Below are 6378 nucleotides of genomic sequence, written 5' to 3'. Positions count from 1 at the left end.
GTGTGACCAGCTCAGCCCACCAGGGGGCGGGGCTGGCCGGCATGTGGTGCTGGGGGATTGAACCGCGGTCCCTGTGCTTTGCTAAGCTTGTTGTAAGTAGGTGCTTTAGACCACTGAGCCATCTCACCAGCCCCATACATTTTTTTAAAAAAAGAAAACAGCATGGAAGGTCCTCAAAAAATTAACAATTGAGCTATCATGGTATCTAGCACTGCCACTCCTGGGCATATGCCAAGGGGAAATGGTTCCATTGAGGCAAGCTCTATACACTCTTGTTCACTGTGGTGCTATTCAAATAAACTAGGTATAGAACCAACCTAAGTGTTCGAGATGTTGATGAAAGGATACAAAATTTCAGTTCAACCAAAATTCAGTTCAAGAGATCCCATTTCCGATGTGGTGACTCTAGGTAATACATAATATGTACTGTAGGCCTGAGAACTGCTAAAAGAACAGATGTTGTGTTCTCACCCAAGAAAAAGATGCGTGAGGTAAAACATATGTTAATTGGCTTAATTCAACCATTCCACAGTGTGTAGGTATATGAAAGCATCATACCTATACTTTTTATTTATCAAGTCGAGATTTTTTAGAAAGGGACTAGTACTACCTTATTTTCCAAACAGGAACCTGAGGCTCAGAGATGTCCAAAGAGCTAGCAAGAACAAGCAACAGCCTTCTGTCTTTGTCATTCTTCACGGCTGGCTGTATGACTCTCCTGAAGGGTTCAGGGAGGGCTGTGCCCTCCTCGCCTCACAGAAGCTGGGGTCTCACTACCAAAGCCTGAGGACTGGAAGGATGCCCCTGGTGGCTGCTCCCTCCCTCCTCCAGTCCACCATCTCCACCTGCACATTCTGGCAGAGCCGGGTCATCAGGACAGCATGAAACTATTTGTCAGATGTAATTAACAATTGGAAATGACCTACATATCCAACAGTAGCAGATTGGGTAAATAAATGATGGTATATGCATTTGAAAAGTACTACTTGGCTGCGTAGAATGATGAGGTAAAAGAATATTTAATTTCATGGAAAAATGCTTCTGACATATTGGTAAATGGAAGAGGCTGATTTCTCAAGCAGTAAGTGCAGCATAATCCCATTTCACCCACAATAACACACATATATAATAACAAATTAATAAAAAAGGAACCAACATTTGTATCCTGCTATGGCTTGAATGTTGCCAAATCCATGGTGAAATTTAATCTCTATTAAAATGGTGGAAATTTAGTCAGACTATGGTAATTGGAGGCACAGTCTTTGGGAGGTAATTTAAATTAAAAGAGGATAGAAGGATGGGACCCTAATCCAATGGGGCTGTGGCTTTATAAGAAGTGAAGCAGGGGGCCGGGGAAATGGCTCAGTGGAATAAGTGCTTCCCTGGCAAGCGCAAGGGCCTGAGTTCAATCCCCACTTCCAGAACAAAAAAAAAAAAAAAGATTTCCAGGGTTGCTCTCTCCATGATGGCACATCACTGCAATCCCAGCGCTCAGGGAGGCTGAGAAAGGAGGATTACAAGTCCAAACCCAGCCTGGGCAATTTAGCAAAAGCAAATATCAAAATAAAAAATTAGAAAGGGGGCTAAGGATGTAGCTTAGTATGGTACCCCTGAGTCTAATTCCCAGTATGGAAATATAGATAGAGGGAGAGGGAGAGAGAGATTGAGAACCTAATCTAGGCCATTCTGTGATTTCCTGCGCTACTGTGAGACTCTTGAGCAAATCCTCCCCCTGAGGAGACCCTGTCCCTCCCAGTCTCCACAACCATGAGCCAAATAAACCATTATCCTCTGTAAATGACAGTACCCTGTCTGCTTCTCAGTTGCACCAAAGGAAAACAGACTCAAATTGAACCCATGTTCAGAGCAGCAATACTCCCCAAAAGGTAGAAGGACCCAAGGGTTCCCAGAGAGAAGAACGGATAAGCAAAAGCAGTGGGCAGCAGACTCTCGGTAGCCAGTAGGACTAGCTGCAGACCACCCCCCATACCAAAATCTGAATGCTCAAGGGCCTTATATAAAATGGCATTGTGTTTGCTTATAAAGTACACGTTTAAACCTCTGGTGTGGGTTAAATGATCTCTCGCCTACTTATGATACCTAATACAGTACAGACGCCATTATACTATATTGTTTAGGGAATACTGACAAGAAAAAATTCTTGCATGTTTCATACAGATGCATTCTTTTCCCCAAATGTTTTCAATCCTTCCTTGATTGAACCCACAAATGCAAAATCCATGATCATAGAAGGCTGACTATATATGCACTGGTATATTAGCCCTAAAAAGGAAGGAAATTCTGTCACATGCTATATAACATATAACATGAATCTTGAGGACATTATGCTAAGTAGAATAAGCCAGTCACAAAAAGGACAAATGTTGTGTGATGCTACTTATAGGCCATCCTTAGAGAAGTCCAACTCAAAAACAGAAAGCCAAATGGTGGTTACTAGGTGTTAGTGGAAGGAATGGTAGAGTGATTGTCTTATTAGTACGGAGTTGCAGTTTTTAAAGATGGAAAGGGTGGGGCTGGGGAGATGGCTCAGTGGAATAAGCGCTTGACTGGCAAGCGCAAGGACCTGAGTTCAATCCCCGGTTCCAGCAAAAAAAAAAAAAAAAAAGATGGAAAGGGTTATGGAGAGGGATGGTGGTGAGGGTTGCATGACACAACAAAGACGTCTGATAACACTGAATTATACACAGAAAACAACTAAAGTTTTTTTTTTTTTGGCAGAACCAAGGATTGAACTCAGGCCCTTGCGCTTGCCAGGGAAGCGCTTATTCCACTGAGCCATCTCCCCAACCCCAAAAGTGCTACATTTTATCTTATGTGTATTTTACCATAAATTTGACACATGGAAAGCCAAAATTCACACTCTACAGAAGCTAAATATAATTGATTTACAAAACTTTAAAAAGGAAGTTACATTATCTGCAACACTTGATCCTTAACATATAGGTCCTAAGCCAACATTCAAGGTCAAAATGAATTCTATCTGAGCCTAGAGATCAGTCTCCTTCCCAACCCTCTGTGGAGCATAAAGTCTGAAATTCACGTCTTCCAGAAAAGGAAGCCCAGCACCCCACCCCACCCCAGCCTGGGGTTTAGTGAATCTCTGCTCCTGAAATGCTGTGGACACGCAGAACATTTTAAATACCACGGTCGTCACAATTTTTACTTTCAACTGGGGCCTTTTAACAGGCCTAATTTTCTTTTCTTTTTCCACTGAAAAAGTGAAAGGGGGAGCAGAGGGTGAATAAATTGTCCAAGGGAGGGAAATGGCAGCCCATTGTAATGCAGGAAGGAAAATTTCCCCCATTGCAGACTAAACAAGGAAGAATAGATCTGAAATTTTGCTCCAGCCTGTCTCAGGGGACCCTGGATTTCTTTTTCTAAAAATCCTTCAGACAAGGAGAAAGATTTATTTATTCAGTATGACTTAGGGCAATGTGTTTCCAACTGAGGGACCTAGGAGCCATTGCAATCCTGTCCAGTGGCAGCTGGCTTCGGGGGGTTTATAGTACCCCTGAAATAAGAGAGGTGCTACACACAAAGAATGCACACTAAATGACGAAGACTTGGTGCATCAAAATGAATGTTACCCATCTCATTCATGATTTTTAAAATGGTGATCGAAATAATATTTTGGACATATCAGGTTAAATAGAATATGTGATTATATATTTTAATCATTAAAAAATGTTTTAGGGGGGCCAGGGAGACAGCTCACTAGAATAAGCACTTGCCTGGAAAGTGCAAGGACCTGAGTTCAATCCCCAGTTCTGCAAAAAAAAAAAAAAGTTTTAGGGGCTGGGGATTTGGCTCAGCGGTAGAACACTTGCCTAGCAAGCTGGAAGCCCTGGGTTCAGTCCTCAGCACCAAAAACAAAAAATAAACCTCACCTGAAAAATACCTTAAAAGTTAAAGACGCAACCTAGCCTGTGCAAATTGACAACTTAGCGAGACTCTGTCTCAAAAACATAGGCTAGGGGGTGTAGCTCCACGCTGTGGCTCTGCTTGCAATGCCCTGCATCATAAACAACTATGAAGGACTGGCCAGACAGCTCAGCGGACTAAAGGGCCTGCTTAGGCAGGTCTGGTTCCTTCCCAAGCGTGCTGTGCCTGCCACGCCCCTGGGGTGCACTGAGACAGCAATTTGACTGAGTGTGGTGGCATGCGTGTGATCCCAGCTCTTGGGAGGCTGAATATAGGAGGATCACTGTGAGTCCAATCTACATAGTGAGACACTGTACCAAAAAAAAAAAAAAAAAGAATAACTTAGTACTCAAAAACTCCAAAGTCTCAGTGACTTGACAGATCCACATTAACCTTCCTTTAAACTCTCACCAACAGAGCCCAGCCAGATCTGCAGGAGGCTCATCAGCGTCACACAGGGACTCTGGTTGATGGAGCAGATGTCATCTCCTCCACTATCAGGCATCTGGCTACTGGAAAAGTCACAGCTCTGGAGAATATGCACTGCTATTAGGTGCTCTGGCTAGAAGTGAGGCCTGGCATTTCTGCTCACAGTTCATTGGCCAGAGCTAGTCACATGGTTGTTCTACTCGCCTACAACGGAGCTGGAGAAATGCAGGGCAAATGACTAGCCAGGCTTAGATTTTCTTATTTCTTTTTTAAAAATTATTTGTGTGTGTGTGTGTGTGTGTGTGTGTGTGTGTGTGTGTGTCCAGCTCAGCCCACCAGGGGGTTGGGATGGCTGGCATGTGGTGCTGGGGGATTTGAACCGCGGTCCATGTGCTTTGCTAAGCTTGTTCTAAGTAGGTGCTTTAGACCACTGAGCCATCTCACCAGCACAGATTTTCTTATTTCTTATTCTTTCTTTTTTATTTATTTATTTATTTTTTGCGGAACCAGGGATTGAACTCAGAACCTTGCACTTGCTAGGGAAGCACTTACTCCACTGAGCCATCTCCCTGGCCCCTCTTTCTTTCTTTTTTAAAAGTTTTATTCAGCATTTCATTCAGGTTATATCTCTAGGAATGAGGAGTCCTTGTTAGAGGGCACAACAGTTCAAAAACCCTCAGATCTCATAGTGAACCACCGGCTGAGGTTCTTTGCTGGGATCACCACCTCATTCCAGGTACAGATTATTACGAGGATACTGCTTTGGCCCCACAGGCTGGTAGCTGGGGTACATCTCCCCTACCCAGAACATAAAAAGCATGAATGCCACAAAGCCGAAGAGATGGTTACACATGATATGCCAAGAAACAGGTGTGGGAGATGTGTCCACACAGTTCTGGATATACATGTCTAGATGCCAGTGAATCGGTTCACCTCAGTTCAACCTCAGGTCTGGGCGGTCCCATTCATACCGTGGATCCCTCTCATGCTGTGAGCAGTCAGGCAGCTTTGGGAAGTCTCCATACCCCATGCCTTCATCTGGGTAAGGCTCATAGTCTTCCACACGCATATTATTATCTTTTTTCTTTTTTCCTTTTTCTTTTTTTTTTTTTTTGGCTGAACTGGGGATTGAACTCAGGTCCTTACGCTTGTCAGGGAAGTGCTTATTCCACTGAGCCATCTCCCCGGCCCTACATGCATATTATACTTCTTGGTGGTGGCTGCCCATTCCTCTGGGGTCAGGGGATAGGAGCCTGGCAGCATGTCCTTGGTAATATGGGAGGCTATCCATGCCCCCAAAGGCACTGCCTGCCAAGCTGTGCTTTGCAGCCACTGGAAACCCAGAGCCAGAGCCTTCTTTCCAGGTCACTCTCTGCTTTTTTATTTCTTTTATTACTATTATTACTGCTGTTGTTATTTATTTATTTATTTTGCAGAACCAGGGATTGAACTCAGGCCCTTGTGCTTGCCAGGGAAGCGCTTATTCCACTGAGCCATCTCCCTGGCTCCTGTTATTTATTTTTAGTGTGTATGTGGTGATGGTGGGGATTGAACTCATGGCTTTGTATATACTAGACATACTCAACCACTGAGTATATCCTCAGTCCCAGCTTTTGTATTTCTTGAAAATGCATACAAGCTGGGGCTGGGAAGATGGCTCAGTAGAATAAGCGCTTGCCTGGCAAGTGCAGGGTCCTGAGTTCAATCCCCAGTACTGAAAAAAAAAAAAAAAAGAAAAGAAAAGAAAAGAAAAAAGAAAATGCACATAAGCTGGGCATGGTGGGGCAAGCCTTGTAATCCCAGCACCTTACTCCTCCTCAGGGGGCTGAGGCAGGAGGATTTCAATTCCTGCACGTTCATGGCACCCTGGGCTGCATAGCAGGATCGTGTCTCAAAAAACAAACAAACAAACCAACACCCTTTTCCAATATAATAACAGAAAAAGAATGAAATAAAATAAGAAATATGGTATATCTTACATTATTTAAAATTTTAAGGGGGCCTGGC

General features: G+C 43.7%; 1 pseudogene across 1 annotated transcript; it reads right to left on the bottom strand.

Annotated features, from left to right (window-relative positions):
* Positions 1–5047: 5047 nt before the first annotated feature.
* LOC101590498 lies at positions 5048–6231 on the bottom strand (annotated as a pseudogene). The gene is made up of 3 exons (XR_001117217.1): positions 6178–6231; positions 5566–5724; positions 5048–5455 (listed from the first exon to the last, which is right to left on the bottom strand). The product of XR_001117217.1 is annotated as an NADH dehydrogenase [ubiquinone] 1 beta subcomplex subunit 8, mitochondrial pseudogene (transcript).
* Between the last annotated feature and the right edge of the window lie 147 nt (positions 6232–6378).

This window comes from Octodon degus, unplaced genomic scaffold (genome assembly GCF_000260255.1).
Source record: "Octodon degus isolate 3935 unplaced genomic scaffold, OctDeg1.0 scaffold00092, whole genome shotgun sequence".
Classification (NCBI taxonomy): Eukaryota; Metazoa; Chordata; class Mammalia; order Rodentia; family Octodontidae; genus Octodon; species Octodon degus.
Note: the sequence above shows the minus strand (reverse complement) of the source record. Positions and strands in the feature narration are given on the sequence as shown.